Here is a 21,690-nt window from a genome sequence, read left to right as displayed (position 1 = left end):
TATAGGATCTAATGGTTCTGCAGAAGTTCTTTTGAATTATGGGTTTTGGGCATATTTATTTCACTTAGCTCCCGGTGCTACTACATTTCACTATTCCTTGATTTTTTGTTGTTGTTGTTGTTGTTTATTCCTTGATTTGTATGGTCTTCATTAATAAAGTTGAACTGGTCACATATTAACTGGTATATTTCTAATGATTTCTTTAGGGGAAATGCAGGAGAGATTAGATTCTTTCTATTTAATTTGTAGCAGAAGAAATTGAACTGGTGTAGGTTTATAGGTTTATGCTTAGTACTTTTTTATTTTATTTATTTCATTTGTCCTTACCCAAGAATATTTTTCCATTAATTTTTAGATAGCGTGGAAGGGAGGGATTGCGAGAGAGAGAGAGGGAAACATTGATGTGAGACAGACACATCGATTGATTGCCTCCTGAATGACCTCGACTGGCGCCTGGGATGGAACCTGCAACTCAGGTACCTGCCCTTGACCGGGAATTGAACACAAGACCCTTTGGTCTGTGGGCTGATGCTCTTACGCTGAGCCAAACCAGCCAGGGCCATGCTTAGTAATTTTTGAGGAGTGAGGGTATAAAGAGTTGAAGTCTCCTAATTCCTAATTTATTTCTAGACCCTAATATTTAAAAATAATTTTTTGTCAGACCTGGCTGGTGTGGCTCAGTTGATTGGACATTGTCCTGTGCACCTCAAGTTGCTCGCTTGATGTATAGTCAGAGTACACACCTGGTTTTTGGGCTCCATCTCTGGTAGGGGGTGTGTGGAAGGCAGCCAATGATGTTTCCATCTCATCAATATTTCTCTCCCTCTTCCTTCCTCTCTCTCTCTCAAAAAAAAAAATCAATAACAAATATTAAAAAAAATTTTTTTCCACTTTAATCCACAATTGAATGATGATACAACTTTAGAAATTTAGCATGGCTAAAATTGATAGATGATGTAAGGCTCATAAAGTGACTTTAAAATCTTTCATTTTATAATAATGTTTTAAGCTTTTTAAAAAAAGTTTTTATTGATTTTAGAGAGAGAGGATAGGAGAGGGAGAGCAACATCAATCATCTGTCTCTTGCATGCCCCCTACTGGGGATCCAGCCTGCAACCGAGGCATGTGCTTTGACCCTGAATCAAACCTGCGACCTCTTGGTATATGGGACAATGCTCAACCCACTGAGCCACACCGGCCAAGGCTGTTTTAAGCTTCTTGAAACTACTTAATTTATTCTTAATTATGATAGAGTACACTGATACATAAAAATGAACAGTAGGTTTTTGCTTTTCTGTTAAAGTCAGAATAATGGTCATAAGATAATAGATAGCATTGAGTGCACGTTATAGTCCAAGCACCAGAACATGTGCCAAGCCCTTTACATATGTTAGCTAATGTAATCCTTATCTAAACTCTGAAATAGGTGCTATCAATACTATTTTACACATTAGGCTTGGAGAGGTCACCGCTTATGTGTGGTGGCATAGCTAGTAAGTAGCAGTAGTGGGATTTGTACCAAAGTCTTTGTGATCTGGAGCCTAACTCTTAACCACTAAGAGGTTTTTTTGTTTGTTTGTTTATATTCTTTTTCTCTATTTGAAAGTTGAATTTTTGTCTACCAGAGGTTTGTTTTAACTATTTGTTCTTTTCAGTCACCCTGAAAAAAAAATTCTGAGACTGTTTAAGGATATTTCTAAAACATACTAACAACTAGTGAGCCTAGACGGTTCTTTAAATGAGTTTGGTTGCTTTTAGTTCTTTTGGTTACATTGGAAAGGAAGCTGTAAAATTTCCATGACCTCACCTCTGTGCATTTTTGGGGCCTGGTTAATTAGTATTTTATAAAGTACTTTAAAAGGGTTATTTATAAACTTGTTAAGGAACTTGACCATCACATATTTTATTTTAGAATTATTTTCCAATTTGGAAGTGTCAAAGCAGTCCACATAAAGAAAAAATATTGTACTAAATTGTTAATATTTTTCTGTGTGTGTAACCTCTCCCTTCAGAGGAGCCTACACTAATTTTTGCATTGTTGATAGAAAAAAAGCAAGGAAGTTTCTTTTTGTGGAGAGAGGAAATGGCTGTTAGTTGGGGACTTTATCCATATTAGGTATAAACTAAATATAGACATGTAATCCAGGAGTGAAGTCACATCTATAAAGTTTCTTAAGCAGAGCTAATGAGATCAGCCAGTGCTATGGGATCTTGTGGGGGTGTGTGTGTGTGTGTGTAACTTTTGGCTCATTTAAACAGTTACCAAGCTGTTTAGTCCTATGGTCTTCCTCTGTTGTCCCTCAAAAAACCTAAATCATTCACAAGGAATCTTTCTTTAAAATAAACACACAGGCCTGGCTGGTGTGGCTCAGTGGTTGAGCGTCACTCATGCACCAAGAGGTCGCTGTTTTGATTCCGGGTCAGGGCACATGCCCAGGTTGTGGGCCAAATCCCCAGTGGGGGACATGCAGGAGGCGGCCAATCAATGTTTCTATCTCTCTCTCCCTCTCCCTTCCTCTCTCTCTCAAATCAATAAAGAAAAAAAAAAAGTAAAAAAAATCTGCGTTGTGTATAAGCAGTTGCCTATTTCTCTTTTTGAAGCAGGTTGTTACTGTTAGTTTCTTTAGTATTTTTGACTCTATGGTCATTTTCTTATCACTAGTTCTTTCTATCTTTTTTTAAAGTTGTTTTTATCCTAAGTCTTTTTCACACATATTTTTACTATGAGGCTGGACTCTTGTTGTCTAGTGTAAGAAACATATGTTTTACTTAGTATTTTCTTGGTTTATTCAGTTTTCTTTTTTTTTTTTTTTTTAATCCTCATCCGAGGACATTTTTCCATTTTTTGTACAGATAGAGTAGGAGGGAGAGAGAGGAAGAGAGAGAGAGGGAAACATCGATGTGAAAGGGACACATCGAGTGGCTGCCACCCGCACGACCAACCAGGGCCTGGGACAAACTGCAACCGAGGTACATGCCCTTAGCGGGAACCGAACCCGGGTCTCTCCGGACCGCAGGCGGACGCTCTAACCGCTGAGCCAAACCGGCCAGGGCGGTTTATTCAGTTTTTAAGTCAGATCTCAGTGTGATCAAGTAGTAGGTAGTAGATTCTTCTGATTGATTGTTTATAGATATTGTAGACAGAATGAAGGAATAAATCTCCTGTTTATGGCCAAAGCACATGTTGTTCTCAAATAAGGACTTTTAAAAGCCCCCCAAAAGCATTGTTAAAATAACTGTTTTCAGCTTTTGTGCTCCTTCTTGGAGAGAGCCCTTTGCAAGTTGCCAAAACACTCTGGCACTCAGGAGTGTGCTATGCTTCTGAGGAGAAGAGTGGAACACCTTTATGGCATATTGGACTAGAAATATTTTGGAACACAATTAACTTTGAAAAAAGTTTAGCTTAACATATCATTTCTGGGTTTTGGTTCATGAAATCCAATACCTTCCTAAGTTGAGTTCAAATATCTTCTGAATCCTTCCCTGACCCTCAGTAGAGCTAATCCTTCCTATTGTCTGCCTGGAGCACTTTGTGCATTTGTGTGTTCTGCCACTCTTCTGGATCATTTTTCATCTTATTATTCCAGGCTAGGATGTGAATTCCAGGAAATCAGGGATCAGGGACTGTTTTCTTCATCTTTTATATTTCCCATTTAACACAAATCTTGTTATATAGGAAATAACTTATTAATTCAGTAAATATGTCGTAGTGTTTGTTTCTGGGCAAACCTGGTATGTGTGGTCTGTGGATAGAAGCTTGTAGACAGGGTACTGTCTGTTTCTGGTGTTGTGTTTTATATTATGTCATAGTAAAATACCAGAGATAAAAATAATACTCAGTTTTTGAACTTGAGACATATAATTTGGGTTTTTTTACTAGTTTTTTTTTTTTTTTTTTTTTTTTACTATATAGATAGCCATTGAGCTAAACTTAATAACAGATTGGTTTAGAGTTCTAGAATTTTCAAATTATATAACTAGAAGACCAGGTTCAAGTTGTTCTCATCTGTAAAGTGGGTGTATGTCGCCCTGGCCAGTTTGGCTCAGCAGTAGAGCATCAGCCCATGGACCAGAGAGTCCTGGGTTCGGTTTCTCCTAAGGGCACATACCTTGGTTGCAGTTTGTCCCCGGCCCTGGTTGGGGTTGTGTGGGTGGCAGCCACCCGATGTGTCTCTCTCACATCGGTGTTTCTCTCTCTCTCTTCCTCCCTCTCTCCCTCCTGCTCTATCTGAAGATAAATGCAAAAATGGCCTCAGGTGAGGATAATAAATAAATAAATAAAGTGGGTGTATGTCTTAGAAGTGCTGTCCAATCTAGTTCAGATTTATTTTATGTACTAAAGTAGCCTTAGTCTTGGGTGTTTCAGGCCCAGACAGAAAGTTGAAACTTGAGATTTCAAAGTCAGATCCAGATAATTGAATTCCAGATAATTGGAAGCAGTTTATTAGATAACAGATATAAATGGAGCCAATAAAAATTCTCAGTGCCAATTGGGGCAGTTTGCCAGAAAAATGAAAACTTATTTCAAGAGTGAATTCTCTGACTAGAAGATACAATTGCCAAATGAACACCCTGAAAAGTAAAGTGAAGATTTTGTTTGTTGTGGCTAATAGATCAAGAAGAATATATGTACCCCTATGTTCACAGCAGCACTATTTACAATAGCTAAGCTCTGGAAACAGTCCAAATGTCCATCAGTAGACAAATGGATAAAAAAGCTGTGGTACATATACACAATGGAGTACTATGCAGCTGTAAGAAGGAAAGATATCCTTTGTGATGACATGGAGGGACCTGGTAAGTATTATCCTAAGTGAAACAAGCCAAACAGATAAAGACAAGTATAATATGATCTCACTTATTTGTGGAACTTAATGAACATAACAGTCTAAGGAATGGGGTAGCCCCAGAGACGTGGAAGTGGGGTACAGACTGACAATCCCCAGAAGAGGGGGTGGTGGGGGAGAGATATAAACCACAGAACTTATATGCATGTATGCATGAACAATGGACATGGACAATAAAGCTGGGGACAGGGTGGGGAGGGAGTGGGAGGGGGTAATCAGTGGTGGAAAAAGGAGAAACATCTGTAACAAAAATAAATAAATTAATAAGAAATAAATAAAGGAATTAATAAAGAAAAACTTAAAACAATAAAATAAAATAGATACAGAACTATTCTCAGTTAGAATTTGCCTTTATCATATTTAAGGCATTTGTGCATTGAAATGGTAAACAAAAATTCCAGTAATAATAAGGTATCTTGTACTATTCAGATATTTGACATTTATTTTAGGCCAACCAAGACTAGAGACAAGAATTCTGAATGTTAACTTTTCACAGTTGCAATGTATTGCTGAGTATATAATTTTAAAAGAAACTTACTTTGTAATATATATTAACGAAAAATTTAAGCATGGATAATTCAAAATAAAATACCAGAAAAATATTCATTCTTTCCTGTTTATTGAGTACTAATATTTTATATGAAGATATTCTATAGTTTTTATGACTGCAATTAAAAATTTTTTTTTCTTTACTGATTTTGAGAGAGAGAGATAGAAACATCAATTGGCTACCTCTTGAATGCCCCCTCCCCCCACTGGGGATTGGGCCCACAACCTGAGCATGTGTCCTGACTGGGAATCAAACTGGCAACCTCTTGGTGCATGGGTTGATGCTCAGCCACTGAGCTATACTGGCTGGGCATGACTGCAGATTTTTTTTTTAATGCTCACCCGAGGATATTTTTCTATTTATCTTCAGATAGAGTGGGAAGGAGAGAGAGGGAGAGAAAGGGAGAGAGAGAGAAACATTGACTTGAGAGAGACACATTGACTTGTTGCCTCCTGCATGACCCCGACCAGGGCTGGGGATGAACTGCAACCAAGGTACGTGCCCTTGACCAGAATCGAACCTGCGACTCATTGGTCTGTGGGCTGATGCTCTAACTGTTGAGCCAAACTGACCAGAGCATGACTGCAGATTTTTACTGTTCGTTGTTATTATTAATCCACTGTTTGTAGTCATTTAGAGGCCCAAAATTTAGCTGTTAAACAATACTGTGATGTGTATCTTGATAGCCATTTTTTTTGGTACAAAATTCATATCATGTAATTCTGTTTTTAAAGTCCCTCATATATCTCATTTATCCTCTGAATTCTTTTGTTTACCAGAAGTGTAATCTCTTAAAAATAACATTCTGGAGAATTTAGATTTTTTTTAACAAAAGGAGAAGTTGGAATTTTGATTCTACTGCTAAACTCTTTGTGGAATTTCTAGGTCTGGGATCTTATTTATAAAGAGAAATAGCTCTTTCTGACTAAAGTTAGGTAGCTGCCATAGCACAGATCAGGGAAGAAGAGAATTTTTGAACACTTAATTGTTTTCTTTCACTCCCAGGACTCTTTTTGAGTCTAGTTTATACTACTGCATGTATATTTTTATTTTTTATTGATTTTTTTAGAGAGAAGGGGAGGGGGAGAGAGAGAGAAATTGATGAGAGAGAGAAACATCGATCAGCTTCCTCTTGCATACCCCCTACTGGGGACTTGAGCCTGCAACCTGGGCATGTGCCCAGACCTAGAATTGAACCGGGGAATCTTACCTGGAACTCTCAGTCCATGGGCGGATGCTCAATCTACAGAGCCACACTAGCCGGACAGCATGCATGTATATTTTTAAACTGTTCTTAGGGAGATTGGGCTGCTGGATTTTGACTTGCATAAGAATTTTACCCTCCCCCAACACATTTAGCTTCTGCTGATAAACAAGGGAAGACTGGCAGTGAATTGATCTTTGGTTAGAAGATGTTAAAAGAATGAGGTTATTGAAAACATTTGAGGTAACATTTTCTTTTTATGTGACCAAAGTGAGAATAGCTAATTGTAAAGGGCACATGTTTATTTTATTTATTTATTTTTAATATGCTTTTATTGATTTTTTTAGAGAGAGAGGAAGGGGGAGAGAGAAATACTGATGTGAAAGAAAAACATTGATCAACTGCCTCCTGCACAATCCCCACTGGGAATCGAGCCTGTAACTGGGCATGTGCCCCAACCAGGAATCAAACTGGGACCTCTCAGTCTATAGGATGATGCTCAATCCACTAAGCCACACCGGCCGGGCCACATGTTTATTTTTAATAATATATCATGCCTTAATATAATGAACGCCTACTGGTTTTCTATGTTCTTGAAATGAACTCTTTTAAATGTCAAGCACTTAAATTCTACATAGTTTTATTTGAAATTGTCTTGATTTCACTTTGATTCTTTAAAGATATTTTTGCTGGATATAAGATTCGGGGGTGATATTTGTTCTTGTTTTTATTTTAGCACATTAAAAATGTTCCATGTTTTCTGGCCTCCATTATTTCTGATGAGAATGAAACTGTCTTTGAAATCATTCCTTTGTATGCAGTATGTTTTTTTTTTTTCCTCTAGTTACTTTAAAATTTAGATTTTTTTCTTTGCTTTTTAGCATTTTAATTATAATAAACCTAGGTGTGACTTCTTTACATTACTCCTACTTGATATTCATGGAACTTGTTGAATCTGTAAATTTGTTTTTATTTGTAAAACGTTTAGCCATTCTTTCTTTCTTTATTTTCTTTAATCCTCACCAGAGGACATGCTTAGAGAAAGGGAGGGAGGGGAGGAGAGAGAGAGAGTAAGAGAACAAGGAGGGACAGAACCTACAACCCAGGTATGTGCCCTGACGGGGAATCGAACCAGCAACCTTTTGTTGCACAGGATGATGCTCAACCAACCCAACTGAGCCACTCCAGCTGGGTGGGCCATTATTTCTTGAAATTTGTTTTGCCTTATTCTTTATCTTCTCCTGAGACTCTAATGAAAAATATAGACCTTTTGATATTTTCCCATTAGTCTTTTGAGGCTCGGTTGATTTTTTTCACTTTTTAAAAATTTTTCAGATTGAATAATTTTTGGATGTTTTCACATTCATAGAGCCCTTTCTCTCTTCTGTGTTCTACTGTCAAGACCATCTAGTGCCCTGACCAGTGTGGGTGAGCGGTTAGAGTGTCGGCCCACGGACCCGAGAGTCCCAGGTTCAGTTCCCGCTAAGGGCACGTACCTCGGTTGCAGTTTGTCCCCAGCCCCAGTTGGGGTCATGTGAATGGCTGCCAGTTGATGTGTCTCTCTCACATTGATGTTTTTCTTTCTCTCTTCCTCCCTCTCTATCTGAAGATAAATGCAAAAAAAAAAAAAGCCCTCAGGTGAGGATAAAAAATAAAAAAAAGACCATCTAGTGATTTTTAAATGTTTCAGATAGTGTATTCTTTTAGTTCTAGAATTTACATTTTGTTCTTTTTGTGGGCTCTTTCTCCTTACTGAGATGTCCTATTTTCATTTATCATGAACATATTTTCTGATTTTATATCATTGAGCATAGTTATAATAACCACCTTAACAATTCTTGTCTGCAAATTGTAGGATCTGGATCAGTTTGGGGTGTGTCTCTGATTATTTTTCTCTTGAGAGTGAGTGATATTTTTCTGTTTTTTCCTATGGAGAATCATTTTGGATTGTATTCTGGACATTGCGAAGGACAAGCTGTAGAAACTTTGGATTTTGTTGTGTTCCTCTGAGCTGTATGGGTTCTGTTTCTTTTCTTTTTTAAAGCAGGTGGTTAACTCAGCTGAACATAAACTGCAGATTTTAGGACTCCCTCTCTCTGGCTCTCTTTTTTTATGGTGCTCTACCTTATTTTCTGGTGGTGATGGTGACTCTGAACTTTGTTGTTTGGTTCTTCAAGCCAGCAAGCCACACTGAATTTTCCATTGGAGTTTTAGCTGCCCTCCATGGCACAAGGTTGAAAGATAAGAATTGGGGAAACTTGTCCACACTCTATATCCCTTTTCCAAGTGTCCACTCCCCTCCCACATCTGCTTACTTTTGTTTATTCTCTAGTACTGTCAAGTGGCTTTTTATGTCTGGAAGTTGTCACTGTTTTAGGACAGAGGGTTGATCCTATTGGATCAACTTGGTCATACCAGAAGCCTCCAATTGATTTTTAAAAATTAACTTTATAATTTTAGAATAGTTTTAGATTTATGGAAATATTGCAAAAATAGTACACAGAGTTCTCAAATTGATTTTAAAAGAAAATACTTCTAAAATATATTCATGTTTCCTTGACTTCTTAAAATGCTGAATTTAATTGCCAATTAATGTCAGCATTCTGAATACAAATTCAGTAATGTAGCAATGGTCTTGGGAACTAGTGAGCTGGATAAGACTGTTTTTGCCTTTCTGCTAAGTGGCCTCAGTTGTTATGCTCTTTGAACCTAGATCTCCTTTGTGTGTGTGCATGCATGGGTGTGTGTATGTTTATGTGTGTGTGTTTTCTATTTTTTCCTTTGCCAACTTAGCTCTATTGATATAGCCCATTTCCTTTAATTTTCTATTGTAATCTGTTGTGGTTTGCTAAGCCAGATAAGCAAACTTGTTAAAATTTGTTTGAAACAAGAATAAATAATTTCTGAGCTTGAATGTTGAGTTGATGGGTCAGGTATGCGACCTTTAGTACATGGTCTTGGGGACATTAGTGTTGGTTGTTCAGAGGCTTTTTCTCTATTTTATTTTTTCTTTATTGATTTTAGAGACAGAGGAAGGGAGAGAGAGAGAGATAGAAACATTGATGAGAGAGAACATCCACCGTCCGCCTCCTGTATGCCCCTCACTGGGGATCAGGTCCACAAGCTGGGCATGTGCCCTGACCAGGAACTGAACCAGCCGACTCTTAGTACGTGGGTTGTTGCTCAACCACTGAGCCACACCGGCTGGGCAAAAACATTTTTCAAAATGTTATTTAAATTAATTTTACCTGTTTCTTTTAAAAAACAGGGCTAATAGATGGGCAACCCATTTGAGTCCCCTCCCTACTGCCGGGAGTCTATTTTTCAAATAAAACTTACCTTTTGCTTAAAAAAAATTAGGCTACTAGATAATTTAAAATAAATTAATAGCCCTGGCCGGTTTGGCTCAGCGGTTAGAGCATCAGCCTGCGGTCCCGAGAGCCCGGGGTTTGGTTCCCGCTAAGGGCATGTACCTTGGTTGCAGTTTGTCCCCGGCCCTGGTCGGTCGTGCAGATGGCAGCCACTCGATGTGTCCCTTTCACATCAATGTCTCTCTCTCTCTTTCTCTCTCTCTCCCTCTCTCTCTCTTCCTCTCTCTCCCTCCCACTCTACCTGAACAAAAAATGTCCTCGGGTGAGGATAAAAAAAATAAATAAATAAATAAAATAAAATAAATTAATAAATCTGTGGGTTACATTATAATGGTTGTAGTTCAGATCATTTATCTTACTTGATAGGTGATATCCATCAAGTAAATATTTTCAAGCTGATGGTTGTACCATATAAGTCATGAGACTAAGCCTGTAAGATTTCCAGCATCTTTCTTACCTTTGTGTAAAAAACTGTAAACGTGGTTAATAGCATGGACCTCAGATTTCAGACTTCAGCTCTGCCACTCCTCAGTTGTATGACCTATGTAAATTAGTTTCTCTAAATCTCTTTCCTTATCTGAAATATGAGAAAAATAAACTAACTTCATATGGTTTTTGTAAGAATTAATATATATGAATCACTTTCATATAGTACTATCAAGTAAGAAGTAAACTGTTAAGTTAAATTGTTTCTGGTCAGTTTTGGTGACATTTTCATTTACTGGGTTCTTACAGAGAATATATTCAGGGTTGATCTAGATAGGAAAAAGATTATATACCTTTGGCCATCTGTTTTGTTTTGTTTTGTTAAATTGATTTTTAGAGAGAGAGAGGGAAGGGTGGGAAAAGAGATAAAAACCAACATTAATATAAAAGCAAAATATTGATCAGTTGCCTCCTGCACCCCACTGACCCCGGCATGTGCCCTGACTGGCAACCTTCTGGTGCCCAACCAACTGAGCCACACCTGCCAGGGCTTGGCATCGTTTTTTATCTTTCTTGTCATTCAGCATTTTAAAAAAAATCCTCACCCGAGTATATATTTTTCTTGATTTAGAGAGAGGAAGGGAGAGAGAAAGAAACATTGATGTAAGAGAGAAACATGGATTGGTTGCCTTCTGTAGGCACTCCCCCTCCCCCACTGGGGATGGAACCTGCAACCTAGATATGTGCCCTGACTGGACTAGAACCCAAAACCCTTTGGTGTACTGGACAACACTCCAGCCAAGTGAGCCACCCGGCTGTCATTCAGTTTTTAATTATATGGCTTAATTTAATTTGCTCTGAAGAATCTTTGCTCCTCTTATTTTAGGCTTTGGAAGAGTGGATGTAAACTTTCCAGAACTTGTTTTCATTATGGTTCTGTTGTGCTTAGATGGAAAGTCTGGTCATTGTGTATCTGACACTTTGTTTTAACAAAGTATTCCTGCTGAGACATTTCTAATTTGATTTTAGTACAGATTAGAGCTGTTGTTTTCATTTTCAGCATATCCTTTAAATATGTAAAAGAACAAAAGTACTCAATAGAATCTTTCTCAGCTGTCATTGTTTTTTCAGTTAGTTTTTGACTATTTTGCATTCAGGATTTTTTAAAAGTATTTTTTTCTTTATTGATTTTAGAGAGAGAGGAAGGGAGAGGGGGAGAGAGAGAGGTAGAAACACCAATGAGAGAACATTGATTGGCCTCCTCCCGCACACCCCACACTGGGGATTTGGCCCACAACCTTGGCATGTGCCCTGACAGGGAATCTTTACTGGTGACCTCTTAGTGCCTGGGTCGACGCTCAACCACTGAGCCACACCAGCCAGGTTCATTCAACATTTTTAAAAACAATATGAAGGAAAAAGCAATTCTTTCATATTTAAGCATTTTTCTATTTTGGCAGTGATTAGGGACAAGAAGACTATCATATGTAAACATTTGGAATACTTTATTCAAAATTTTTCTTTTTTTTTTTTATCCTCACCCGAGGACATTTTTAAAAAATATTTTGTTCAGATAGAGTAGGAGGGAGAGAAACATCGACGTGAGAGACACATCGAGTGGTTGCCACCCACACAACCCAACTAGGGCCGGGGACAAACTGCAACCAAGGTATGGGCCCTTAACGGGAATCGAACCCAGGTCTCTCTGGACCGCAGGCCGACACTCTAACCGCTGAGCCAAACTGGCCAGGGCTCAAAATTTTTCTTAAATCTAATAAAGGAGACAAACAGTACAGAGGTGTATAGAGTTAAGATACCTGTCGCTTCTCCTCCCCAAATGTGTCCTATGATGTAAACAATGTTAATTTTGGTTTGTAGCCTTCCACACCTAGGAAGTAATTTCAGACCAAAGCTACATACAGTTCTATGGTTGTTATCTCTTGAGGGGATTTCCCTTTTTATCTTCCTACAAAGTTTAAGCACATTCATTCCCATCTTGAGGCTTTCGTCTACCCAGTTGCACAAACCAGAAATCTAAGAGTTTTTTTTTTTACTTCTTTCTTTCCCTCACTTCCACATCCAAGCCATCCACAAGTCTTTAGGATTTTACCTTCCCTATTCAATTTCATCCATGTGTTTCTTTTCATCTCCATTGCCTCTACCTAATACAGGCTACATTTGCTGGGACTACTGCGGTAGGTCTCCAAAATTCCATTCTTCATCAGCTCCATACCCCGACTTGTTTTCCATGTGGTAGCAAGTATTATTTTTTGTCTGAAAATGGAAATTGGATTTTATTATCATATGTCCCCACCCACCAGAACCCTTCAGTGGTATCCAATTACTCCATTGTCTGGCACCCCTTTCACCCCAAGCTCCATGAACTCAGGAATATGGTTTCTACTTGGCATATGCTTTGTTACTGAGCACTCAACACATGCTGGGCAATGTTTTAAGAGATATGTTAACTCATTTAATCTAATAAATATTATTTCCCGTTTTACATGTAAGGAAACTGAGTCCTAGAGAGGTTAAGTAACATGGCCAGTATCACACAAGTGGTTAAGTAGAAGAACCCATGTATTAAACCAGGCACTGTGCTTCCAGAGTCATTGTGTTAAATTATTTCTTTCTATACAGTGGGTACCTGGTAAATATTTGTTAAATGAATGAATAAATTGTTCCCTCTGTAAGCATCAAATTCAAATTCCTTAATTTGGTCTAGAAAGACTTTCTTGACCTGGCTCCTGCCAATACCACTTTCCTCTTGTACTCATAGTAATCTTGTCACATTGGCTCTTCACATGGCTGGCACCTTCTCATTCTTTAGGTCTACGAGATCTTTTATGACTATCTTATCTAAAGTAGGTACTCCTTGTCCTCTCTCTTAGTACTTTGTTTCCCTTTAGGCACCATTGCCATTTATAATTGTTAACTAGATATATTTATTATCTGTTTCTTCCACAGAAATCTTTCATGAGGTGAGGTCAATCTGTCTCCTTCACAGTTGTTTCCCCAGTGCCAACTCCCAGTGCTTGGGAAGTAGTAAATGTGTGTTGCATGTTGAATAAATATCTCTGGGTTCTAGGCAAGGAGGTGTTCCATAAGATGTTCTGTGAATGAGGAGCCCAGAGCTTGAGCTTCAGTGGCAAATGTTAGACCACTGAAATCCTAGATCAAAGTCTAAATGACAGTCTATGGAAAATAGAATTCATTGTAAATAAACCAGAGCCCTAGCAGTTTTCTTTTTTTCATTCATTACCACACTTCAGTATTTTCATTCTTCCTGCTAATCTTACTTGGAGATAAATGGTGATACTGGTTTGTATGCTTATGGTTGTGAGTAACAGAAAAACTTCACCTCAAATTGTCTCGAACCATTAAGGAAATGTATCTAATGAAAGAAGTATAGTAGGAGGACTGCTCTATGTATTGTACGTCAGGGTCTGGCTCTCTGTGATTCTCTTGGCTTTGTCCTCTTTTAGTGTGGTTGCAGCCTCAGGCTACTATCAAGTTGGCCACAGTAGCAATAGCTTTCACATCCAAGGGTTTTCTCTTCCGGTGCTTTTGTCTTAAGAGCAAGAAACTTTTTTCAGGAGACTCTGTCTTGTTGATGAACTGGGCCCCATGATTATGCCTAAGTCACCGGCAAGAGGAATGGAACTATCATGACTGGCTTAGAATCAGTCAGGACTTACCCCTAGAATTGGGGATTGGGCCATCATCTCCTGTGTCCATTGGGGAAGAGAAGAAGGGATGCCTGATCAAAAATAGAAGTTATGTGAGGACAAGAAAAAAAATAAAGTGGGAAAATGGATTTTGGGCAGGCAACTGTCAGTTTGCTATAGTGGCGTCTGTGGTTTGTTAGCTCTGTCCCAATGAGATTTGGAGACCTAATTTAAATTTTTGAGAAAAATTATTAATCAGTATGATTTGACTTAATAAGTTTTTTTCTATACTGATAACCTAGAACACAATTTTTGTAACTCAAAGGCTTTTTTTTGGTATGTGCCCTTAGTGGGAACCGAACCCGGGTCTCTCTGAACCGCAGGCTGACGCTCTAACCGCTGAGCCAAACTGCCCAGGGCCTATAAAAAGATTTTTTTAAAATACAACATTTCTGTCCTGGCTGATGTGGCTCAGTTGTTAGAGCATTGGCCCTCGCACTGAAGGGTCTTGGGTTTGATACCTGGTCAAGGGCACATACCTGGTTTGCAGGTTCGATCCCCGTTCTGGTCAGGGCATGTGTGGGAGGTAACCAATTGATGTGTCTCTCTTATATCTATGTCTCTCTATCTCTCTCCCTCCCTCCTTTCCACTCTCTAAAAATCAATGGAAAAAATATCTTTGGATGAGGATTAACAACAACAACAAAAGGATATCTCAGTTATTTTCCAGTCTAGCTCAGGAGATACAGTGCAGAGATACGAATAGTAATAATAAACACAGTAACAAGAAATCACAAGGCAAGTCATGATTGCTAATAAGTGGCATAGGCCCGCTATTTCCTGGGAGTTTGTAAGAGAGGCAGAATCTTGAGCCCCACCCTAGCTCTACTGAATCAGAATCAGCATTCTAACAAGGTCCTCTGATGATTTTTGTTAACATCAGAGTTTGAGAAGCTGTAATCAAAGTTGAGAGGACAGGTAATTGGTTTGGCCTACAGTGATCTAGAAAGATTTCTTGGTGATGAGACTTGACCTTGACCTGAAGGACGACATGTATAGCAGTGGGCATTTCAGATGGAGGATAATGTGATTTTAGTCACCTAAGTGTTCAGATTTATGTTGCCTTATTGTTCAGAATGAATGGAAAGGTTAATGGAATAGTGGTATGGGTCTTCAAGAACATTGCTGGAGAAGTCATCCTAGGAAAGGAGGAGAAATAACTTTTGCAAAACCTCATTTGTGAACACTATTGTACATATATACAGGCTTTCTTTAAAAAATTAAACTATTGGTTACATTAGGTTATTGAATCATAATTTGGTCATTTACTAAAGGAAACAAACAGGTAACCTTTCAAACTACTGGAAGATTAATTATCTCTTCCATTCAATAGATTTAACTATGGATAGTTGTGGGTGGAAGAATGTACTTAAAAAACGTTTTTTGTTGTTTTTTTTTTACAAAACCATGACATTTAACTTAAAAATTTGGCTAAATTGTTTATTTTAGCTCTTTCCTTCAAATGTATCCAGGTAACTTTAATCTTGATGACTTTAGCAAAACTAGATTTTAGTAGATTATTTTAGATAGGTAAGGGCTTCAACTGAAGAACAGGTTGTTAGGCCTAGAGTTCTGTGTGTGAAGTATTTTTAAAGTTAGTTAACATTTACTAAAATATTTTACCATGTGCCAGGAACTGTGTGTGCACCTTAACTGATTTAATCCCCATAGTAAAAGGTGTATGAAGTCAAGTTTGACAAATGTTAAGTAACTTACTGAAGATTACACAGCTAATAAGTAGTGAAGTCAGGATTCAACTCCAGGTTTGTCTGATTCGAAACCTTGTTATTTCCTGCACACTCTGCAGACCCTGTAGAAGGATAACAGCTTATTAAACAAACCTTTAGACTCTAGACCTTAGTTCCATCATGTGTTTAGCAAAAATCAAAGAAATAGATAATAGAAACCAGGTGACTGCCCATTTCTCATGTTGTTTTGTGACTTTTAAGTTAATCTAAATCAAAGCAAGCCATTTTGTGTATTCAGACATCTAATTTTTTTTCTTTATTGATCTTAGAGAGAGAAGAGGGAGAGGGAGAGAGAGATAGAAACATCAGTGAGAGAGAACATTGATTAGCCACCTCCTGCACGTTCCCCACTGGGGATTTGGCTCACAACTTAGGCATGTGCAATGACTGGGAATCGAACCGGTGACCTCTTGGTGCATAGGTCAACTCTCAACCTCTGAGCCACACTGGCCGGGCAGACAGCTAATTTAGATAGAATCCACACTAAAGGTTCAATGAGGTTTTTCAGTTTTTGAGTGCATTCTTTTGGCAACACATTTTCTAGAAAATGTTTCAAGGGAAATGATTTAACGGTCAGGAACCCGTTCTTACCTTCAGAGGAAACCTCGTTTCCCTAGTCATCATTACCCCTCACCCCCAGTCCTATAAATACAAAGAGCTAGAGAGGGACAAGTTGAAGCTCTTTTTTGGTGTTTTAAGATCAGACTTTCTATAAACTGATTAAGCTAGGTTTTCTAAGTGAGCAGTTCCTTAACCTTGAATTAGTAAAGCATTAAAAATATTTATGGCATCTACCACTATCCCTTTTTCTGCAATGTAGGAGTTAATCCAGTAGTTTCTGATTAAATACTGGTATTAGGCAATTCAAGAATTACAACAGAGGTCCTGAGGGAGGAGGGTGAGGAACAGTTGAGTGTGTGAAAGGAACCCCAGATAGCAAGTTAAACAAAACTACCCCCTTTATAAGAACAAAACCCAAATGAATGCTAACTTTTCCTTTATCTGGAAATTGGTGGTTATTTCTGTGTCAGTGAGATTCAAGTTTTTGCTTTGATTATTTGGGTTTTCTGATTTTTAAGAAAATATTATAGACATTTTTTTTGTAATATGAAATCATAATTTTAAAACTATATATTCTAAATTAAAATCTTGTCCAGTGTATATATATTTATTCTTGTAATTTGTGTCTATATATTGTTTGAATCCACTTTATTGAGATATAATTCATATGCCATACAATGAACCCATTTAAAGTATACAGTTCACTGGTTTTTAGTGTATTCACAAAGTTGCTTAACCATCACCAGTCTAATTTTAGAACATTTTTATCATTCCTGGTAGCTGGTAGCAGTTACTCCCTAACCCTCTTTCTCTCTCTCTCCCCCTATAAGCCCTAGGCAACCACTAACTTACTTTCTGTCTCTTTAGATTTGCCTGTTTTGGACATTTCATATAGATGGAATTATGTAGCCCTGGCCAGTGTGGCTCAGTTGGTTGGAGCATCATCCCATAAATGAAGAAAAGGTTGCAGGTTTGATTCCCTGTCAGGGCACATACCTAGGTTGTGGGTTCCATCCCCTGTCGGGGCATGTACGAGAGGCAACCGATCAATGTTTCTCTCTTACATCAATGTTCCCTACCTCCCCCCAATCAATAAAAACATGTCCTTGGGTGAGGATTAAAAAAAAAAGAAAGAACGAAAAAAACACCCCAATGCTAAATTAGCAACTTCATTCAAAAATAAAAAGTACCTTTTAAAAACTAAATAAATACATGGAGTCATGTACTCTGTCATCTTTTGTGACTGGCTACTTTTATTTAGCATAATTTTTCAATTTTCATCCAAATTATAGCATGTAGCAATACTTCATTGCTTTTTATTATCAAATAATATTCCATTTTATGGATAATACCACATTTTATATATTTTTAATTTTGCTTTTTAAATTTAATACTTCTGAGAGACTTCTGCTCTTGTTAAGGTGGTGAGTGTGCTGTATTTTTGTCTCTACATCACAGACTGGGAGCTATAGAAACCAGCAACCTGGAAACACCAACAAGGTCAGACAAAACAAAACAAAACAAAAAACCCCAACAAAGGTCTGCTGTCTAACCAAAGAACCAGGAATGGGGCCGCTTAAGCAAGATAGAAAACTTGTTTTTTTTTCTCTATCCTCACCCGAGGACATTTTTTGCATTTATCTTCAGATAGAGAGGGAGGGAGGGTGGGAGGGAGGAAGAGAAAGCGAGAGAAACATTGATGTGAGAGAGACTCATCAAGTGGTTGCCACCCACATGACCCCAACCGGGGTTGGGGACAAACTGCAACTGAGGTACGTGCCCTTAGCAGGAACCGAACCCAGGACTCTCTGGTCCGCAGGCTGACGCTCTAACCACTGAGCAAAACTGGCCAGGACAAGATAGAAAACTTGTAGACAATAGCTGCTCTACTCCAGATACCACAGAAAAAAAAACAGCCTGTGGCCCATGCCAGCAAAGGCTAAATGGTTAGTCCAGACTCCCACTCTCTGGAGGTGGTCTCTAACTTGGATCCTTTACTGATGGCACTGAGTAATCTCCAGTGTTTTGATGTTAACAAGTAATGCTTCAGTGTTCCTCCTCCTTACTTATCTTTGGGCATCGTATAAGTGTTTCTACAGAATAATTTCTAGATGTGAAATTATTGGGCTAATAGCATTCAATGAAGCCTTCAAAAATGATTGTTAGATGGATGACAACAAAATGTTGAAATATGTAGGAAGCAATACATTTTCAGTATACTTTTTCTTTGTTGTTCACTTTGGGCAATTTCTCTAGTTCCCTCTTGTGTGTTGGAACTAGATGAGTGATTGTTTCCTCTCATCTCTATTTGGCAATTGAGCCTATCCTCTGAACTTTTCATTTATTGTATTTTTCAGTTCTAAAATTTTCATCTGGTTCTTGTTTACATCTTCTATTTCTTTGCTGAGGCTTCTCACTTTTTCGTTTGTTTCAAGCTGTCCATAATCGATCATTGAAGCTTGTTTTTTTTTTTTTTTATCATGGCTGCTTTAAAATCTTTGTCAGGTAATTCTAACATCATGGTCATCTTGCAGTTGACTTCTGTAGATTCTTTTTTTCATTCAGTTTGGTATGGTTTTTGGTATTACAAGTGATTTTCAGTTGAAACCTGGATGTTTTCATATTATGAGACTCTGGATTTTGTTTAAACCTTCTGTTTAAAATTTTGTGACACTCAAATAAGACTTTTCTGGCCCTGCTCTGGAGGGGCTTGGGAGGGGAGAAGGACAGCGTTACTGCTTTGTTAGAGCCAGTTGGAGATTGAAGTTCAGATGCCCCACCTGGTCTCCACTGATATCTCCTCATTACTGCTGGGTGGGGGTGTAAGTTCCAGTTTCCTCTGTGGTCTCCATTGACACTCCAGTTGAGGTTGTTTCATTACCTCTGGCTGATGGTGTCAGTCCTGACTACTGTCTGCTAGACCTCCTCTGACCCCCACCCTAGCAGCAAGGAGGGTGGGGTTCCTTGTTACTGGCTGGCAGTGTTGAGAGAGCCCTTGCCTTCTCTGACACTATCCTGGTGGCGAGCACTACAACCTCCAGAGGGCTGATTACATTAAATTGGGATTAAAAGATATAAATTGTGTGTGTGTGTGTGTGTGTGTGTGAGTGTGTAGTATGATGACATTTGAAAGAAAAACTATATAGTATATACATAGAAAAAATCTAGATGAGTAAGTAACAAACTAGTTTAATGGTTCAAGGGTAGGAAAACTTAACTTTCTGTAATGTTTCAGTTTTTATTTATTTTTTAAAATATGTATTGATTTTTAGAGAGAAAGGGAGAGGGAAAGAGAAACATCAATTAGAGAGAAACATCGATTGGCTGCCCCCTGCATGCCCACACTGGGGATTGAGCCCTCAACCCAGGCATGTGCCCTAACAAGGAATTAAACCAGCGACCTCTTGGTCATGTGTCTGTGCTCAACCACTGAGACATGCCAGCTGGGCTATTTATTTTTTTAAAATTATGAGTGTTTATATTGCTGTTAGAAGCAGTAAAAAGCAAAAAAAATTTAAAGAGATACTTTTCTTCTATGCTAGTGTTAGATATAGCTGGGTGAGACTTTTTTCTTCTTATTTTAAATGTATTTTAATAGCAAACTTACAGAAACAGCACAGAAGACAGACAACATTAAAATATGTACTTGCATATAGGACAACTCATTTAGAAAAGTATAGTGAATGGATGGAATCTACTTTATGATAAAAATGCTACAAATACTATTTAGTTGCCATCAGTAAGAAATTTACTTATTTTTAAAAAAATCAAAATGCTGGCATTGTCCTGAAAAATCTAACAGGTTTATTTGTATTGTTATAAAGTTGAACTGCTGAAACTTACTCCCCAAAACATTTTGACTTGTGTTAATGCCTTATGTTCCTGCAGTTATATTAAAAAAATTCACACACAAATGAAAATGGAAAAACTGCCAATACCTGATTTCTGCCCCCTATTTTCAACTTGCAATCATATCCTTAGGTACCTTTTGACCCCATGGAAAAAAAATATCTAACGTTCAGAACTACCAATAACAGGAAGCAGAGAATTTTTTTTTAAAGAATGAAATGTTTCCCATCAGTGGATTATTAAGCACGTTCTCCATGTATGTGGCGTGCCAGCTGGATGTCTTTTGGCATAATTGTTACACGTTTGGCATGGATAGCAACACAGGTTAGTGTCTTCAAAAAGGCCAACCAGATAGGCCTCACTTGCCTCCCTGCAAAGCACCAGTAGCTGCACTCTGGAAGCGCAGATCTGTTTTGAAGTCCTGAGCAATTTCTTGCACCAGACGCTGGAAGGGAAGTTTGCGAATCAGAAGTTCAGTGGACTTCTGATAACTTCTAATTTCATGAAGTGCCACAGTACCAGGCCTGTAACGATAAGGTTTCTTTACCCCTCCAGTAGAGGGCGCACTCTTGCGAGCCGCTTTGGTAGCCAGTTGTTTCCTCGGTGCTTTACCACCGATGGATTTGCGGGCAGTCTGCTTTGTAGGAGTCATGGTATAGAGACCTCTTTATTTACCCTCCATTCTCCTTCGGCTGGAGCTCAGTGAGCTGGAAGCGGGGTAGGTGTTCATTTATATTATTGCTATTAATGAAAAACTGAGTATAGAATAAAGGTATCCTAATTTCCAGAGTGTAATGCCTTACACTATACCTTAATATCCTCCTCTGTTTATTGTACCAATAGGTTTTATTCAGTGTAGTTCATACTGGAGAGTAATTTTTATCCTTTAACTTGAAAGGGATTTTATTGAAATGTTGAAATGGAATTTTATTAGTACAATATGAATTAAAGGAGGAAGTTTTTGATTTGTGACTTCTGGAAATCCACATTTTTCCAGCTTCACTGCACTTTGCAAAAACATCATCTGGCCCTAGCTGGTTTGGGGCGGACCAAAGAGTCTCGGGTTTGATTCCGACCAAGGGCATGTACCTCGGTTGCAGTTTGTCCCCAGCCCTGGTTGGGGTCGTGCAGGTAGCAACCAATCGATGTGCCTCTCTCACATCGATGTTTCTCTGTCTCTCTTCCTCCCTCTCTCCCCCTCTATTTGAAGGTAAATGGAAAAATATCCTTGAGTGAGGATTAAAAAACAAAACAAAAACATTATCTGCCAGGTAGCTCTCAATTTTCTAATGCTATGAAAACTTTGGAAAAACTTGTATGTCTAAAGTTTATTTGAATTGTCATGAGTTTTGGGAATAGTTAATAAAAAGACTGTTTTTCAGTTCTGACTTGAAGAGTATGCATGC

General features: G+C 38.3%; 1 protein-coding gene and 1 pseudogene across 2 annotated transcripts in view; one reads left to right on the top strand and one right to left on the bottom strand.

Moving 5' to 3' along the window:
- The window catches only part of CLIC4 (chloride intracellular channel 4), a 69,485-nt gene that overhangs the window by 11,238 nt on the left and 36,557 nt on the right, over positions 1-21,690 (top strand). The window contains exons 1-2 of one of the 2 annotated variants that reach the window (XM_036255270.1): positions 17,354-17,405; positions 17,857-17,935. The exons of the other annotated variant lie outside the window; for it this stretch is intronic. The gene's annotated coding sequence lies outside the window, so the exon portion shown is untranslated. Of the gene's footprint in view, positions 1-17,353; positions 17,406-17,856; positions 17,936-21,690 lie in introns of those variants that run through there. 2 annotated transcript variants of the gene reach the window in all.
- On the bottom strand, positions 20,524-20,978 carry LOC118626044 (annotated as a pseudogene).

The sequence above is a fragment of the Molossus molossus genome, unplaced genomic scaffold (genome assembly GCF_014108415.1).
Source record: "Molossus molossus isolate mMolMol1 unplaced genomic scaffold, mMolMol1.p scaffold_m16_p_12, whole genome shotgun sequence".
Classification (NCBI taxonomy): domain Eukaryota; kingdom Metazoa; phylum Chordata; class Mammalia; order Chiroptera; family Molossidae; genus Molossus; species Molossus molossus.
Note: the sequence above shows the minus strand (reverse complement) of the source record. Positions and strands in the feature narration are given on the sequence as shown.